This window comes from Plodia interpunctella, chromosome 16 (assembly GCF_027563975.2).
Source record: "Plodia interpunctella isolate USDA-ARS_2022_Savannah chromosome 16, ilPloInte3.2, whole genome shotgun sequence".
Taxonomy (NCBI): Eukaryota; Metazoa; Arthropoda; class Insecta; order Lepidoptera; family Pyralidae; genus Plodia; species Plodia interpunctella.
In genome coordinates this window covers 4,212,419-4,232,435 of record NC_071309.1, presented here as the reverse complement: position 1 = coordinate 4,232,435, position 20,017 = coordinate 4,212,419, and the positions used below count along the sequence as shown (strand labels likewise).

Genomic DNA, 20,017 nt, shown 5'->3' with positions numbered 1-20,017 from the left:
AAAAGCAAGCAAAGCAGTAGTCAAATTGATATAAGACGGTATTTTTATTGTCCATGTCCATAAAGTTCACTTTCTTACACGAGTACATGTAACCAATCTTCACAGTACCTACTTACTGTTGAAAATAAATTAAATGTTATTTCAAATCTTTATATTCTAAAATTAAGTAATTTATTACCCACAAAAAGAATTTACCTAAAAAAGTAAATATTAATTTATATAGGCATAAAATCATAAAAAGAAATTAGCATGCATAAAATGAACTATACACATAACATATACATATACACATAACATATATACATTCTTTGAGTTTTCATCGCGCCATCATGGAAGAAAACCAAAATTGAGGTATAAATAAACTTGAATATTACACTTATTTTGCGACCCCGATCAGCACAGTAGGGCTGACATTTTATGATAGTCGATTTACAGTAGATACTAACGTTAATAGCCACTTTCTTGTTATTGACGCCTCCTGCAAAGTACAATTTTTATGGTAGCCATTAAATACTTTATCGTTGGATGGATGAAGTTTTGTTTTTGAATATGTATGATTTTGGACGCCATTAATTTGTTGCTGAAAAGATCGGCCATAAGAGAAGCGAGTGCGAGCATTTGCATGAAGTGAATATAAATTAGAACAAAGTGCACGGCACCTAACTTTGATTTCCGCAAAGTTAGCAGTTTTGAACGTATCAAATACGTATAAAATAGAACCACGGGTACAACGCGGTTAAATAACCTTTGAAAGAGATAAGATTAAAACTTGTAATATAATTAGTAAGTTTTTTATTATGCTGTTTAATCATCAATTAATTTTCAGCTATTATATTATTTATTTCAGTTTAATTACCTACATAGTATAATTAAATGAGATCATTTGTTATAGAATTCTCAATAAGTACTCTCAGCATCAATATTTATATTCATATTTCCCTTGTTTAAGGTAGCCTGGAAGATATTACACTAGTTACAAGGCCGATAATCTTTCTAGTATTGTTCAAAATTATATCTTGTTTTTTATGCAATAAAGTGTTTTTTATTTATTTACATCTTTTTAGCCACAATAAGTCCACTGTTAGCCATATGTCTCCCAAAGCCTACCACAAGTTGGCTGTACAAGTCACGTCAGATGGTTGTAAGTTTATAATGAAATCTGACACCAGGGTCTATTGCTGACACACTCGATAAAGAAAGCCTTCCACAATCTACATAGACCGATTGAAACCAGCTTGTGTATTGCAATTTTTTAGATTTTGGTACTCATAAAAGCTAGAATAGTGCATTTAAGAAAGATCTACCATAATACAGAAAAAGATATGGAAAAAGCAGAAGTGATAACAAAAGCCATAAGATATGAACAATCCGCGGGCGTTATGCCAAATAGGATCTAGCCGAATTGCAAATGGCGGAATGCAACCGACGCGTCGGCCCGCACAATGCTCACCGAAACACGTACCTATTGTACGGTCACAATGGAGAGGCATTACATCAAAAAGATTATAGGAATTCCGTATTACTAACCTGATATTACTTCCACGATATAGGAATTTGTGTAGATTTTCATCAAAAGTTTGTCCAAATCGTTTTGTACAAACGTTGCCTAATAAATGTTGATTAGCGTAATTCAAATTTTAGCTTTGTAAAATTACGAGCTAAGTCAAGAGAACAAACACAAGAGACCAAACATTTTACGAAACTTTAGGTAACATATCCAAACTAGTAAACACTGCACCGTAATGAACCAATACCAAGGCAACGATTTTTTAAATTTCTTTGGGTAGGTATATTTTTTAATTTGCAAGATGTACCATAATAAATTCTTGTGTGACGTCACGTTAATTCTATAAATTCCTTAGATATTTTAACTATGTTATACCGTATGTGTTGTTATAAATAAACTGTAAAAAACTTTGCTACCTCAAATAATAAGTCTAAATTAAATTAAACATTAAAAATATTTAATTGAGACTGCATGTAAAATAATTTCCAAAAGAAATATTTTTTGTATATGGCAATTTTCACAAAAACGTCAACACCAAGCTAGTCTTTCTATATGTGAAGATTTACATAAATTTAATATACATAATTATACCTAGTTGGAAATGGATGTAATTTAAAAAAGAATGTAATTATGTAGAACAATGTATTTGTTTTAGGTATCATGGCGTTTTTTTTATGCCGTCACCTGCATGAAACATTCAAGACGTGATATGAATGCAAATATTTTAAATGTAAGCGATATTTTTATGCTATATGGTTTATAACAGTTCAAATAGAAGTGTATTTTTTTATTTCATTACTAGCGGCCCGCCCCGTCTTCGTTCGGGTATAACCATAATAAATAGTAGTAGCCTTACCTACACCTGAAGGTTTCGTCTATATGTGCCACATTTTATCAAAATCGGTCGATGGACAGGATTCACCAAAGTTGTCCTCTGCCCATACAGAGAAGAGGAAGAAACAAATAAAACAATTTCCAATGCAATTGTAATTATAAAATCCAAATATAATTTTAAAGACGTCTCACTTATTTCTCATTCTAGCTTGTTAACTGAACGGAACGGAGGTTCATCAGGCAGGAAAAGAAAAATATTGTTTTATTCCATTAATTTTCACCCTTTTCGCCAACAATTCAGTTTTAATTGCGGACAAAGGGATCACGTTTTCTCGTCCATTGCGGGGCGGGTATCGGAAATGTAGCGATGTAAAAATCCAGTGCTGGCCCGCTGTGTGAAGTGACGCGTTTAATGCCCTGCTCTGCATGGACAGATATGACGATCAAAAAAACGTTGCCTGTTAACGTTTTTGTGTACACCAGCTGTGAATTGCAAAAAGAAATTTAAGTCAAGTGATTTTTCCGTAATGAAAAATCATTTTTCACGTGTTCGTAGCAAATAGGTCCCAAGTCCAGGTCGCCTGTGGATCGAAAGGTCCCAGGTTCGAATCCTGCTCGGGACACATGAGTTTGTATAAACTCATGTGTCACGGGTAGGACTCTTCTTAACCAGTACACCACCACCGCTAACAATGTATTTCTGTGGACCTATAAATCTACTATTTCTATGACAGAAAACTTTAGAATGTGTATTTTATTAACAGCACGAACTTTCAATACCGTTGAAACAACTTCGGCAATTTGATAGTATACTAAAGTCAATCAGTTTGTGACGACCTTGGTGGCGCAGTGGTAAAGTTCTTGCCTCTGAACCGAGAGTTCCCGGGTTCGAACCCCGGTCGGGACATGGTGGAAAATGATCTTTTTCTGATTGGCCCGGGCCTTGGATGTTTATCTATATATGTACTTGTTATAAAATATAGTATCGTTGAGTTAGTATCCCATGACTCAAGTTTAGAACTTACTTTGGGGCTAGCACAATCTGTGTGATTTGTCCTAAATATTTATTTATTTTATTTATTTAGTTCAAGAGTATAAATTTTCACTTAGGACCGACTTTATTAAAAAATATAAAAATATAAACAAATGACGTACCTCACTCCATCAAATACAAATTGATATATACCTACGGCATTAGTGCCAGCGGCATATTGATGTAAAGGTATTTCTTATAGAAAAGTGCTTTACAATCAAATGCCAATAATCAAATTCGTACGGATCAATAAGTAAACGAAAATAAAATCCGTGGAATTCCGCAGGGAGGGATGGTATACGCTGGAGCGGAGAATGGAACTCGTTATTAAAAAGTTAACCCCTTCTCCCCAACATAATAACATTATATTACATTATTTATGCTACTTGTGGAGTTCTTTCATACAATTTCTTGTTTTTAATGAAATTTTAAATGTAATTGATCATCAAAATGTTGGAAAAGAGGTCACAAATGCAGTAAACACAAACACGTTATGTGGATCATAATCGAGGCCTAATAATGCAAGTCTATAAAATCTCTATTATTCATTGGTACCAATTAGACTCAAAAAGATTACCTCAAAGTCCACATCAAAGTCTGGAAATAATTTCAATAATTTAAATAGGAAATTCTACATAAATTATTGAAACAAACCGAGCTCCAAGCAGTACCAGGAGATTTTATGGGGGAATTTACCGCAGATGCCAATATTTTGGCAATATTTCAGGTGCCTCGTCTCTAGCCATATTTCGTTATCGATTGAAAACTTTCGCCGCAGGTGGCGTGTCCGTCACTCGAAATTTATCTCGACTTTGTAATTGCAATTTATTCTAAATTAAGTGTATCGAGAATTCTATTTTTAGCTAGGTACTTTGCATTGTTCACATTGAAAGTTTTGTTTGAACGATATATTTTTTTTCTTGGAGAGAACAAAGGTGTGCTGCGATCATAGAATTGTTTATTTAGAAATGTGATTCGTGATTCTCTTTTTTTGTAATCGATTTATAAAATCAATAAAGATGAGTTTTAATAAATTTCTACAAAATATTTTGATTTGACTCATACTTTGAGCGTGGTTTTCCGTGCAGAAAAAACAAAGAATCAAAATCAATTCACGTCATCACATCATGGTTCGTGAATCATTCATTTCATTTGATCCCGTTTAGTACCCTTAGCGTTGTCCTATACTTTGAACGTTGCCGCAGGACCATGGAAAAATGTCTGACCGAGTTCATCAACAGCAGTTCGGCATCTTTCTTGCGAAGTTTGGCACCTGTAGGTATAAATAAACTAAATGATTCTTGTGTAGGAGGAAAGTCAATGAAACTACACGTTCCTTACAACACTCTTTTAGTGTTTATTTATTAAATAAAGCGTCTTCCGTATAACAAAAAACTAAAAAAGAATTTTCTCTATAATAAGTACACTGAGAAAGTGCTTTTTATATGCATCTAGCTGAGTCGATTTTCTTGCGTATTCCGGGTAAACTAGTAAATAGCCTTGTTTTCTTTACGAATTCCAAAATCCAGGACATTACTGGTAAAGAATTGAACAGATTAGACATAGTTTAGTTTATCAGAATCTTAATAATTATGTGAGTGCGGTACTTGAAATTCTACGAACATGTTTGGGATTTAGTAAACATTCCAAAACAATTGTGAACGTTGGATATATCTCCTTATCTGGTTACACGACCAACAAGAGTCTCTAAATTTGATCGTAATTCGAAAATTCCAAATATATGATTCCCCTGTTGTTGATTGTCTACATAACAACATTGTATAATTAATTTGTCAGGTAGAATGTAGGTACTTAACAAGGTCGTGTGAGAAAATAGGGTGGGATTTGGGAGTAATACAACGGTGTCCGGTATCCTTACAAAATATTCATAGTTATAATATTAATAGGTAGGTAATATTAGATAGATGGTTTCACTAAATTACTGGGCGTCTAATATGTGGATATCGAAACGATTGTACAAAAGTATTTTGTAGCGTTGAAATGTCTGTTCCGATTTTCAGTGACGTGAACTCAATTTGTATTTGACAGTACAAGAAATTCTAACTTAAAAATGAGAGACAAGTATAAAATAAAAGTAAGGTGAAATATAGAGGCTAATAATATTAAAAATCTTCTTCCGAAAAGAACATTTCCTTCTTACGAAACATTCGATTTATTTTTCGATTAGAATTGACACATCTTACTAAAATGTTGCTACTTTTTTGTCAGCGCATTAGTGCACATTATGTAAACAAAAATGTGATAATTTAAAATTTGCAACAATAACGAAAATGTCTAATGAAATAATATCTTAAAAGTATCGATATGAGAAACTTTTATTACATGTATTGTCTTTTTGTTATTATAATATGCCTTAAGTCTAATACACATTTACTTCTATTGATACGTGTTATCATTACCATTGACAATAATTTGATTATGAGTGTTACAATTACGTAAAATTTATTTTCAACAACCCAAAAGAAATTGCACCAGATGTCCATAATCAACTTATTAAGTTTATAAACAAAGATAAATCTACTACAAAAAATCTATAACATTTTATTTAACCTCTGATCAAGTACCCATTAGACCTTCAAAATTCGACCCCATAACAATAATTACGAAGCCCGTTAGATCTCTCTGAAATACTTTTAATATGTCCATCGAATGTTCGTATTTTAATTAGCCAGGTAATTGGACCTCCAAGATTAAACCAGAGTAGGATAACACTAAGATGCATTTTTGAAGATTCATGTTTTGGATGGGCGGAGTAATGGGAGCGCAATGCACGATAAAGAGATGGGATCGAATTCTGGAAGTCCACTTAGTACGTACTAGACCTAACGACCTAACCTTTTCACTACTGGTAAAATATAATTGGTGTATCGTTCTGATAATTAAGTTACTTACTAATTTAAAATATAACTTCTAATTTTATTTTATAATTTTACAAATTTAGTTCAGTACAGTCAAAGTGGTCGGTAAATTAGTTTCAGAATGTTGGTACAAATAGCTGCCCACAAAATCCACTTGAAGAATGCAGTACGTTAATACTTATATAAATGAGTTCCTATTCTATCGTGGTTAAAGTTAAACTCGGTTACGGTTGTAATTAAAATCAATTTGTAAAAGCGCAATTTAATAAATGTATGTAATAAAAAAATTAATATATGACTGCACCATATACTCGTATATCTAAAGTGTACAGAAATAATAAAAGAACGAACTGTAATTCGGGGTGAAAACCAAATTTTTTTATACTATCTATATTTTATAAATTATAGAAAGATAATAACTAATAAGCACCGATCAATTTAATAATAAAATTAAAGGCATATTTATGTTTCTAAACAAATACACTTAAGTAAAACATGAGTAATATTTGTAAACTCGTTTTCAGCTTAGAAAATAATTCTAAATATATAATAATAAAAAATTGCTTCTTATACCTGAAATGTAAGTTATAACAATTATATCGTCATACATTGTTATCATTAGAGCCATTAGATTAGATGTTTACTTATGCTTGTGCTACAAGCACAATTGTCGTAACTTAATGTGAGTTCGCAAGCAAATACAAATAATTACGTACTATATTATCTATACTATCTATGAATCAGTCGCATTCATCTTAACAAGCATTTATAAATATTTGATGCGAATTTTGAACACTTTAATATAAAGGTGCACACTGATTAGTCAATATTCGGTCTAAGGCCGTTCTAGTATAGTTGATCGCAATCCACACCAATTTTATTAGATTGATACATCTATATTGCAGAATAGAGGAGAAAATAAAAGTTTTTCTTAGCGATAATAGCATATATACAGGATGGATCTTTAAACACCACCCAAATCACAATATCTGCAGAAGACGCCTTATAACAAATTAAAAAAATTAAAGCAGAATTTTGAAGTTGAGTTATTAATTACTCAATGAGGATCAATAATGAGGACGCTGGCTTCCTCTTGGCTGACAATAATGGGCATTTACCAGCAAATCTTGACCATTGCAATGGTTCTATACCAAAAAGAATGGTCAAGTTTTCCTTTTTCCGTTGGTCCGTTTTGTACTTTTTATAGACAGACTGTCGACAATATTGTCGACTTTCCATACTAAGTCCAGTGTACGAAGGGCAAATAAGACAGTTTTACCTATAGTTTTATTTGAATACCTGCTGTATATCGTCATCCAAAGTTGCTGCAATTATTTGTTTAGTGTTTAAAGCTACCCTGTAAATACTACTCCTATATACATACATGTTTCTGAGATGGAAATGTATAAATTATTATAAATTAAATTTAAATCATCAAAAACTGTCACGAATTATAAGTTTTCTACTCAACGGCGTTTACACGCACTCGTCTTCAGTATTTTTTTATAACAGTGCATGCTATAAAAAACTGTCAGTTTTGTTACAAAAGATGAATACTGACAGTAAGTTCGCAACATAACAGAGTATGTCTAATTTGTATATAGTACCAAATACCTATGTATTGTAAACAGTAGTACAACATTAACTTCTACGGCTCACATTCCAACATTATTAAATTTTGGATCCCTACTTTTGTAACATGTTAAAATATCGTGTCTTCGTCGACGTTAAAACGCGTACTTCTAAAGTAATGTTTTTATGATGCCTTTCAACTTGACATCTACAGCCCAATTCTATATGTACCTCACACTTGCGTCCCTTATTTCCACCAAAGGTAGTCTTTACAAGAAATTTATTTATAATCGCCTAATTGGTAAAAAAGACTACTTTTTAATTTTCGACACCTACTTTCTCATAAGGCTCCTTCGTTATAAACTCCTACGTTGATCTGCAATAAACGAGACATTTTATTAATCATACAATGATATTTCGGTTATTGTATTGTGATTTAGTTTTTAAATTCAAAATCCTTTCTAAAGAAGTATTTTTTTATATTATTAATAAGGCGAAAGAACGAGATCAAAGAAACATTATACATTTTGCATTTTAACCGAATTCTGAGGGTTTCATTCAGTATCTAAAAATACCAAATGATTTTCTTTCTTACAATGCGGTTCGAATTTATGTATTGGAATGGAATTTAGACAATAACTAGGCTATTAACGACGTTTAACATGTTCTTTTCAGGAATAAAGGAAATTATTCTTTAAAATTTTACCACACAAGAAAATATGTCAATTTTGTTTTATTTTATCCGCGATTTTAAACGTACTATTAGTGTTTTAATTACTATTCAAATTTCAAATATACTTACATATATCAGTGCTTCACCTACACCACATGTATAGGACACCCCTTTTTAGCTTTATCATTATTTATTGGGGGAGGTATAGTGACGTACGTATCTCGACTGGTCGAAGCAACAGCATCGTCAAACAATGGCGGCGGCGGGATCACATTATCATCTATATCTTCATCAGTGACCTCTTGTCTCTTCTTCTTCGGCATGTAGCTCAGCACGCATATCACCGCGATTAGAAAGAGAAAGAATATGAATACTACGTCGAACATTATTAAAAAGTTCAGCGTTAACAATTGCATCACGCTACTTCTCGATCCTCTGCTCGCATTCTGTGCTTGGGTGCAGTGTCTCGGCGCGATGTGTGAACATTTTAATACATTTTCACGTCTAGACTTCGGTTCTGTAACAAAGAAATATGTAAAAACTAAATATGTAAGTACTCGTAATTATCGAAAACAACAATTGTGACTTTCTACAGGTATGATACCTTATTATCGAAAACAACATTTGTGACTGGTATGGTACCTTAAGGGAGACGTTTCGCTTGTTTTTATTATAAACCAGCAGCCTGGATTCGCTCGGGTAAAGCCATAATAAATTATACACCTAAACTTTCTTCTTGAATCACTCATTTGAATCTACTAAGAATCACGCATCAAAATCCGTAGCGTAGTTTTGAAGATACATAGGGGCAGAGAGACAGCGGGAAGACACTTTATACTGTCTAGTGATGTGCACAATTCGTCGTACGTGATGTCCTCCATCAGGTAACTTTTCTCGCAACAAAATATTTCGGCCAATCATAGCGTACCAAAGCCGTCCACTATTGGTTGCTCTGTACCTACCTACTTCAAATGGCAATAAGGTGGTTATTCGATTTAAGTTTTGAGGTTAAACGAGATTGTAGACCGTACCATGTTACAAAATTGTCTATGTGTAGTATGGCGTGAGGATTCAATCATTATGTATGAATATATATGGTGAATCGAAGTCATTTGTAAATACCTAGTTTTATAGGTAAATAGTTTAAAAGTAGCATCGGCTTGGTAACTCTAAGGATGTTGTGATTAATGGCAAAAAAAAAATCAATCCATACTACTTATATGGGAATAAGTTTCTACAAAAATGGTCGCCTCTGGAGCCTTTCCTGGGTGCACTGCCAGGTCATGCTTATCATGATAATGCAATGTCATCCACACTACCTAAATGTATGTACAAAATTCCAGCTCAATTGGTTGAAGATATCTGCTTCAAACTTGAGTTGCAAAATTCCACCCGAGACATAGGGTCATAGGGCACTGGCAAAAATCCTTGGAAAAGTATTCAATGTGTGAATGAATGTACCTTAACTTTATTTCGATCAAAGGCAAAGAAATAGTAATATCCCGATTTAAAGTTAAAGTATAAATTAAATTATTACAAATGGGATAAAAAAATCTATTTTGATGGACTCTCTAAAAATAACTAAGCCGTAAACACTCTCTAAAACAATTTGAAGTGAGTCAAGTGTAAGTACTTATTGGTAGAATGTCTATCTGATGGAATGAATGTCTCATTCGTTTCATCGTCAAAAATAACATCGCCTCGCCCCGGTCCGGGGTTAATATCCGTCAGAGTCTCATTTAAGTGGATGTGCTTCGAAATCCCAGAGAATTTATTTCGACCGAGCCATGTCCTCAAATGTTCCGCGGTTATCTTTAGAGTATTACATCTAAAACGGCTGGACTGATTTATACAAACTTTTAAAAACATCATCATCATATCGAGTGTGTTATTGCTAACTCTGGTGTCAGATTTTATTCAAGTCGACTAAAGGTATCTGACATGACTTTTACGACAACCTACCGCCACCTAGCGGCAGGCAGTCGCATACACACTAGTGAAATGAACTGTCCACTAATGTGCAGGTTTCCTCACAATGTTTTTTAATATTATAAATACGAAATAAAGTTTGTTACCTCTTAACGCTCTATCTACTTAATCACACGTTTTGAAATTTTGCATACATGTATTTTGAAGTATGTAGAAAGGTATAAATAACGCGGGCGAAGCCGCGGGCAAACACTAGTGAAAACATAAAGAAAAAATTAGAATGTATACTTTTAGAAGTAATAAGTTTCGTACATTTAACCAATATCGGCGTGCTACTAAAATGTGACGTCTCACGAGGAATGGTACATTGTGGAGGGAAGTCGTTTAAGACGTTTCACTTGCAAATTTTTATTAAAGTTCATAAAACGTCACAATCATCGTCATAAATACAGATAAAATGTAGAACGGACGACCTCGGTGGCGAAGTGGTAAAGTGCTCTGAACCGAGAGGTCCCGGGTTCGATCCCCGGTCGGGTCATGATGGAAAATGATCTTTTTCTGATTGGCCCGGGTCTTGGATGTTTATCTATATATGTATTTGTTATAAAATATAGTATCGTTGAGTTAGTATCCCGTAACACAAGTCTCGAACTTACTTTGGGGCTAGCTCAATCGGTGTGATTTGTCCTAATAGATTTATTTATTTATTTAATTGTGAGATTATTCTCGGTAATTTTTAAGCATCAACATGTGAGAAGTAAGTTTAACTTATGAAATATGCGAAGAAAGAATATTCCAATGTTGTTTCCCGGTACGTGTTAAAATATGCATGGGCAAATGAATGTTTTCCTTGACAGCGTACAATAATGTTTGTAACACAACCCTACATCGCTTTTTCTTGACATTTTCTCAACTTTGACACAAAATATTGTGAATTCCCATGATACAAAGAGGCGTGTCTTATTTTTAGAAAATTATGCCATTGTGTAATATATATATATATATATATATATATATATATATATATATATATATATATATATATATATATATATATATTTGTCGTAATCAAATAAAATTTTGGATTGTTTAGTAATTGTCTTTTTGTAACATTATAATAAGATGTTGACGTGCGATTTGCAGAAGAAAAAGTAGAAAAGCGGCTTCTAAGCTCTGTAATGAAGAAACTGGAAAAGTCGCGACACCGCGGTCGTCAATGTGTTCTGGCTATCGCCAGCAGGAGCTGCACATAATCGTATTTACAATTGATTGCAGCGCTCCTGGCCGCAAAACATTTAAGGACAAGAAGGTAACCGTATCTCATTCATATATGTATTTGCTTTAAAATTAAGTTCGAATTTTTTTAATTTTATTCCACCCGAATAAACTTACATATTTAAATAAGCTTGTAAAAATAAATACTAACGCTAAATCACTACATAGAATAAACAAAGTAGGTAAGTTCCCGCTATCTATACTTGCTTATATAATATATTAAAAAATACACAACGGATTTTGATACGGGTTTTATACATAGATGTTTTTTGATGATGTTTGTGGAAGGTTTAGATTTATAATAATATTATTTAATATTATTTAATATAATAGAAAAACTTTATGATAAATATAATAGGCGATTATTAGTCATAGGTGACTTTAACTTGTACTCTGCTTCTGTGAATACTAATAATTACTTTGAGTATTTTCTAACATATTGTGAATTCACCCAGATAAACAAAATAGATAATAGCATGAATCGTCGGTTAGATTTAGTGTTAACTCCAGCGGGAGAAGAGTTGGTGAGCGTGCGTGCTGCTCCCGAGCCGTTTGTTCGCATTGACCGGCTACATCCCCCGCTTGAGATATCAGTGACTTTGTCGGCTTGCGCGACGGCGGCGGCGGACCAGCGACTGCACTGGGACCGCGATAGGAATGATGCCAATGTGAGTGCAGAAAACCCTCAGTGGAATTTCGCCAAGGCTGATTATCCCCTGCTGTACGGTAAGTTAACATGCATAGACTGGTCACCTCTCTGGGATTTGGATAGCGTGGAAGCGAGTGTGTCGTACTTTTATAATATTTTGAATATGGTTTTTAGTGAATGCGTCCCATTAAAAAAAAGACACCATTATTTTTCAAGGTTAAATTACCCTGAATGGTACGATAGTGAAATTATACGAGAAATAAAATTAAAATCTAAGTATCACAGGCGTTATAAGCTAACTAAATCGCGGGAGGATTACGACTCTTTTGCTAAGTGTAGGGCGCGTCTAAAAACAATGATAAGGAAAGCTCATAAAGACCATCAGGACCGCGTCCAAAACCACCTAATAGAAGATCCAAAGTCTTTTTGGAAATATTTAAAATCATTAAATAAAAATTCAAGTGGGTCCAAAATTTACAAAGACGGGGTAGAAGTAGAGGGACATCAGTGTGCTGCGGAATTCGCTGAGTTTTTCCAATCGGTGTACAGTGCTGCTAGGCCGAAGCTTGACGTGGACGCAGCAATAATGGAAGCGGGTGCTAGAAATGGAGCTGCGCGGGTGCATATCGACCAGCTTCAACTGAGCGATGTGCTCCTGGCCCTCACAAAGCTGAAGCCAAAGCGTTCTGCTGGCCCTGATGGTATTCCAGCTTTTGTCTTTCGCGATTGTCGCATGGTATTGGCTGAACCATTGCTACACATTTACAACCTGTGCTTGGCGGAAGAGGCATTTCCAGATATATGGAAGACAACTCGAGTGGTTCCAGTACCAAAAGGTGGTGCTGCTCATAGCGTGGATGGGTTCAGACCAGTAGCAGTGCTTTCAACACCAGCTAAAGCATTTGATAGCGCATTGCAAACAGCCATATATGATCAGGTAAAGGCGCAGCTGACGGACGCACAGCATGGTTTCCGGCCGGGTCGCAGTACTACCAGTAACTTGCTTTGCTACATGAGGCAACTTACGCTGGTAGTAGATGGTGGGGGGCAGGTGGACGTGGCTTACTTTGATTTTCGGAAGGCGTTCGACACGGTTGATAACGACGTTCTCCTAAAGAAGCTGGCTGGTGTCGGCTGTACTCCACATCTGCTGAAATTTCTAGCCAGTTATTTGAGCGACAGGCAGCAATATGTGGAGTGCGCTGGATTCAGGTCGGACTCGTATTATGTCAGATCAGGAGTAAGCCAAGGCAGCAATCTTGGGCCCTTGGAATTTATCATAATGGTCAACGACCTGCCGGAAGTGCTAGGGGACTCGTCTTGCCTGCTCTTCGCAGACGATCTGAAAATGTATCGATCCATCACGGATGTTAACGATTGTGAGCGTTTCCAGGATGATATAGATAATGTGCTTTCATGGAGCGAAGCCAACAAGCTGAACTTTAATTTATCCAAATGCGTTACCATCACTTTTACTCGAGTTCGTCAACCAATTTATCACGACTATAAAATTGGTGACATGAGTTTAAAGAGGGTCACAGAAGTAAAAGATTTGGGAGTTAAATTCACGGCAGATTTACAGTTTCGGGATCACATTGTTAGCGTCTGTAAGAAAGCTTACAGAAATCTTGGATTTATACTTCGTAGGTCCTACGGGTTCAATAACATAAAAGCAATCATCGCTTTGTATAATGCGTTGGTCAGGAGTAACCTCGAATGCAATGCAGTTATATGGGCACCGCATGAAGCAAAATATAGCCTTATGCTGGAGCGCATTCAAAATAAATTTGTTAGATACCTATATTTCAAGAAATATGCGGTGTATCCCTTCTATCCGCTAATGTACCCTACATTATTTATACTGGGTATGGTAGGATATAACGAGTTGCGAGTTCGTAGAGAGTTGCACCTGGTATCCTATATTTTTAAGCTGCTGAGAGGTAGGCTAACAAATAGCCAGGTCTTAGAGTGCGTTTGCTTTTTTGTCCCAAACAGGTACGTGTGGCGTCGCCGTCGCCCGCGTCTGCTGGCCGTGCCGCGCGGGCGCACTAACTTGTTCAACAAGGGGCCGCTTGCACAAGCACTGCTCACACTTAACCAAGTAGCTGACCGAATAGATTTATTTTCCTGTTCACTGGGTGAATTCACTAGAATTGCACTTTTTGTTATTAGTTATACTTAGGACTCAAATGATTTTTAAGTACCTATTTAATTAATGTAATTAAGTTAGTTACGCTATTATAGGCTAATGCTGTAAAAATAGCTGTAAGGGTGGTGAATAAATAAATAAATAAATAAATAAATAAATAATTTATGATGTTTTTCTCCGAGCGAAGTCGGGACGGGCCGCTAGTATAATAATATATGAAGATCTAATATCATTATCGCAGAGAAATGATTTGCAAAATAGATCAAAAGGGTCTATTCTAACAAGGATCTGATTGTAGACCCCGGAGACGCAGATCACTTTTTACTTCACCTTGGAAATTACGTGATAAGAATATACTTTTTTTTATCTTATCTATTTTATTTATTCAAATATAGTTTTTGAAAAATAATAATTAATTTAGACGTTGATTGTTGTCCATTTATTATTATTATTATAATAAAATTAGCTGTTCCCCTCTCCTCCTATCGCGCAATCCATATTTACATACATGTGAAAGTCTATTTATTTGTGTGTCTGTTGTGCAAATTTTTATGAAATTTGGAAAAATATAGTGACAAAAATTAGGCTACCGTGAGTGGAGCAGCGGGCAACAGCTAGTATTGTATCATCCTAAATAGGTTTCTGCCCACATACGTTTTTAAAGAAATAACACTCATTCCAGTTGCTCTGTGGTAATAATACAAAAGACTTTAGTCACGCGACAACCATTAAAATATCTTTCCTTTTTTGCGATCCTAAATTTTACCATTTAATGTTATCATAAACCTAAGAAGTTTTTCTATTATTTCACAATGTTTTGTTTTAATGGGATTGTACTAGTCTTCACCAATGTAGCTGGGTTACACGCTAACAATTATAAAATAAGATTTTACTTATTATATTCTTCTTGACAAGCGGTCCGGAGGTTCGTTCCCGAGGCGATAATGTCGAACATAAAAGTCCTGTCACTCAGCAATAATGTAGGCTTTCTATTGGTGAATTATTTTGTAAGGCGGTTTAGTAGTTCTTGAGATTACCCCCTATGTAGGGCGTGAACTCACAAACACTTTCCTTACATCCTTCCACAAGCTTATCGAATAATCTCGTAATAAGCTGAGATTTATGTTTTCCGTAACGGCGTAAAAAGCCGATCAAAATCGAATTACAAGGGTAAAAAGTGCACAAAACATTACTACAAAATATCTTGTAACATTAATATGAATGATACCTATTCGGACTTTCATCATATAAAGTATACGTTTGGACAGATTTTTGCGTTTCCAACGATGTTGCCGAGTCATGGACCCCAGAAATTGAGATAAATTGCTCTATCGATAAGCTGAGCCATTAACTGATGTATTCAGGTTGATACGTTGCATATACTCGTATGTACATGTGATATAACTTTTGGGTAGGATAATATAAATTGAAATACTGGCCTGATCCCAGCTTATGAGAGTTTATAATTAATCGGTATAGATAGGGTAGATTGATGTCATTTTAATTTGAGTAAGTGTGTTGTGGAGATAAATCGAAATTATATATTTTAGACAAGAAAAAGTCGCACAATTTTAGCTTGAGCAGTGTGGTTCCCGCCTTAAAATTAGATCCAATACCTCCTTGTGTCCATTATATCAAAGTCCATCCCGACTTTATGACTTCGAACCAAAATCCTTATAAATTTTATGTGACATAAATAAATGCACTGTAAATCTCTTGTGACATGCAACAACAAGATTTCTCGCGCTGCTGTACAGGTAAAATCAAACATGTTAAATAACTACGTATGGTCTAGGACTCTATGCCGTGGTAATACCGGCGAATTTGCAATAAATGTGGAAAGGTTTGTATGCAGTCAACTGCATTCTTGGAAAATGGAAATTCTAATCAGCGACAAAGAAACATCCCGCCTGACAATGAATGTCGACAACTGGGGATTCGAGGCTTGTAAATAATGAATGAACAATCACTAGTTTTCACTATTATATAGATATTAAATTTGGCATAAAATAAATTGTATTTTCAACTACACATACAATGTTTTACAATGAAATAACAATAAAATTAATAATAATAATAAAAAAGAAATTCATAAATAATGTTATTAATATCTAAACGATTTGTGTTAACATGGATGGTTTAGCAATAATATATATATAAATATATATATATATAATAATAATCGATTGTTATTTTGAAATAAGACGCTCTTTTCTTAGTCAGTTTATAGTTTATTGAAATAATAAAAAAAGTATACTTTAAGTACCTAAACGTTAACTTAAAAAGAGATCGGTACTTTAAAAAATACAGTATAATTAACATGGAATCCTTAGTTTTTTTTCACAATGGTACTATTTCTGTAGAATGAATGGCAAAGAAAGCTCAGTATCGAGAGTTTTTCGATATAATGAGTCATTTCGTTTTCTCATGCCTTTTATTCTTAACCAAGATTCATAACTCGACGTTTATGAACTCCTAGCTTTAATAAATTATAACTGTATGAAAAAATGACGTTTTGAGAAAAGAAAAATATTTTAGAAGTTAGTTCTTGTTGTAGGAAAAAAAGACTCCAGAATAAAAATTGTTTCCTGAAAATACAAATCTGTGTTTATATTAGAGAATCGACATCCATACTAGTCCATATCCATCCATACATCATAGATTAGCACAGATACTAATGATTATAAGGAGAAAATATTTGTTTTTTTATTTACTTTTTGTTCGTAATTAACAAACTCAAAATCTTCTAGGCAGATTTTGATGAAATTTGGTACAGAGAAAAACCTACTGGCAAGAGTAACATTGGCTAATTTTTGTAGTTTTGAGCGAAGCCGGGACGGTCAGGTAGATTTATATAAAGTGCGAATCTCCTGTTCTTGGGTAGTCGTTTAAAAATGTATACTAAATTATGATTTCTATAATAAATAACAATGTTTAAAATGTAAATTTATATCTATGTTGTTCATATTTATTATCTACTCACGTATATCTTAAGGCAGTATGATGATGGAGAATAGTAGAAAAATACACGCACATTTCCCACGTTATACCTTGCCAAATAGCTTAGCAGTAATGCTATAAATTGTATATTGAACGGCCCGCGCCAGCCTGCGACGTCCCCATACAAATACGTAGATAACAACCCCAAGCTCAATTTCTATCACTTGATCCAATTTTATAACACAATAGCTATTTGGGAGTCGGTAAACGAAAATGTAATGACGCTATGGTTTTTTTTTTTCTTTTTGAAAATAAATGCAATCATTTATCAAATTTGGAACACTTTTCGGGATTTTTAATTTATGCGTTCTTATTTTAAATTCAGTAATTGCTTGAATATTCTCAAGCACTAATTGGATACGTAAAATAAAAGATGATCACACTACCTGTCCTCTTCTTACAGTCGTATTCCTCATGGCTGAGGGTCGTGGTCAAATGGAATGAAAAACACACAACGACTCTCTTGGAAATTTTAATGGAGTGGTTTACAATTGTCTTCTCCACTTCACTACAGTACAGGTTTCCTCACGATATCTTCCTTCATCGGAACCGCTTCAAATACTAGGTACCTATAAAGTATACCTACCTACTTACTTTTATATATAACCGCCGCGCTAACTCGATAAGTGCATATTGAATTGAGGTGCGCTTTGAAGTAGTTTCAGCGGTGGTGGTCCAGTAATCAGGACGTCTTTGATTCTAAGATCAAAAGAAATACAACAGATTCAGATCGTACTCACGCCATAAGTTTGTGTACCAATGTGACTCATTAATAGTTTTCACAGACCGCCACATCCTTCCCGTGATAAAAATATTGAGTCTTCTTCTTACTGGTTGAACTGTGCGAGTTCTTACTGGTCAAACTATAAGTTTTATATAGGAAACATACCTCGCAGTCACATAAGTCAATCTATATTGAATTCTGTGCTCACAGCAATTAAAAAACTTTTGCCAAAAACACGTTTGTTAATAAGACAAATCATTCACATGACTGTAATGTTATTTGTGGCCAAACGCATCACTATTTGTATATATAACATGGCATTTATGATTTACCTAACTTATTTTACTGTGTATGGATTTCAAGCAGTCTATTCATCAATAATGGAATTTGGAAGTTTCAGAAACAGATATGGATCCAATTAACCCGAATCTGATATTCATGATCTAACCGTAAGTTATACCAAATATTGTTTACCTTCACTATTAATTCATTATGCCCTTGAATTAGACACTAATCTACTAGTTAAATTTCTTCCTGATTAAATTAACAAAAAATGCCTAAAAATTATGGCTAGAGTTCATGGCACCTTTTAACCACAATCTAAAACCTGAGTTAAAAAAATACTATTGCTTTTTGATATGATAAAGGCCAGCCAATTTTACTTCTAAAAATCTAGTGTCTAATTTTATCTAAATCGCTCCAGTATATAGTATTTTAGTTTATTCTTTACAAACGTACAGAAAATATAACGTAATTCAACATTTTCCATTTTCTTCACTTTTCACGTTTCACGTTTGGAAACTAGATAATTTGAGTGTCTTTTTGTTGAGGCATTTCATTTTATGTTACACACATTATTTCTATATTTGTAAAAAAATCAAGCTTTTAAATAAACATGTTAAAAATATTATGTCTTATACTATTTATGTCTCAAATTTTGCAATTTCACAGAGAAATCAAAACCATTAAATAATAGTCAGATTATACAATTACAAACATAGGAAAAACACGAAATATGTTATTATTTAAGCAGATCCAAAAATAAAACAAATTTTACGGAACCCCTAGTGCGCGAGCAGACTCACAGTTGACTGGTTTTTATAAGCTTTTATTTAGTTTCACCTATCGATGTTTGTCTGCAATTCAAGTTGAATTTCACCTGCTTCCACTAGATCTGCAGAGTTGAAAATTTACACTTCCACGTATGGCCTGATAGCGTACCAACGATCGTATAGATAGCTTGAGGTAAAAATGACATTTTGGTAATAAGGACTTGTTTCTATAAATAATTTAATTTAGCAATTTAGACAAAGTTTTGTGACATCGAGATGAGTAGTGTTATTTAAATGTAACGCTAGACAAAAAATATTATTGGACAGAATCAATTTTCGAATTGTAATATTATCTCATCTGGTTTGATGATTGCCATCTAGCGATAGTAGCAAAAAACGGCTGCAGAAATATTTCAACCGGCACCGACCAATCCTTGTCCCGCCACGCCCTTTGGTTGCTTAACATATATTACTGCTGTGAACACTTTACTATTACACTCTCTAATTCCTTTTCAAATTGGAAGAAATTTATCGAGTAACATAAAATTTAATTTTTTTCAATAGAAAAGCAAATAATACCTCTAGTCTTAAATTATCACACTGGCATCCAACACAGTAAGTTCCCTTGAAGTTTGGTCTGTTACCGGTAGGTCCGGCTGCACACGACACAAGATTTTCGCGGAAGCGAGGAAGCACGCGACGCGTGCGCGTCGGCCGCCGGTTCTCGGCAGACTGAAGGCA

General features: G+C 34.3%; 1 long non-coding RNA gene across 1 annotated transcript; it reads right to left on the bottom strand.

The window, feature by feature from the left end:
• Window positions 1-6,606: 6,606 nt before the first annotated feature.
• Window positions 6,607-20,017, bottom strand: LOC128676614 (uncharacterized). Its single transcript, XR_008405437.2, has 3 exons — window positions 19,856-20,017; window positions 8,628-9,015; window positions 6,607-8,201 (listed from the first exon to the last, which is right to left on the bottom strand). It is a non-coding gene; the product is annotated as an uncharacterized LOC128676614 (long non-coding RNA).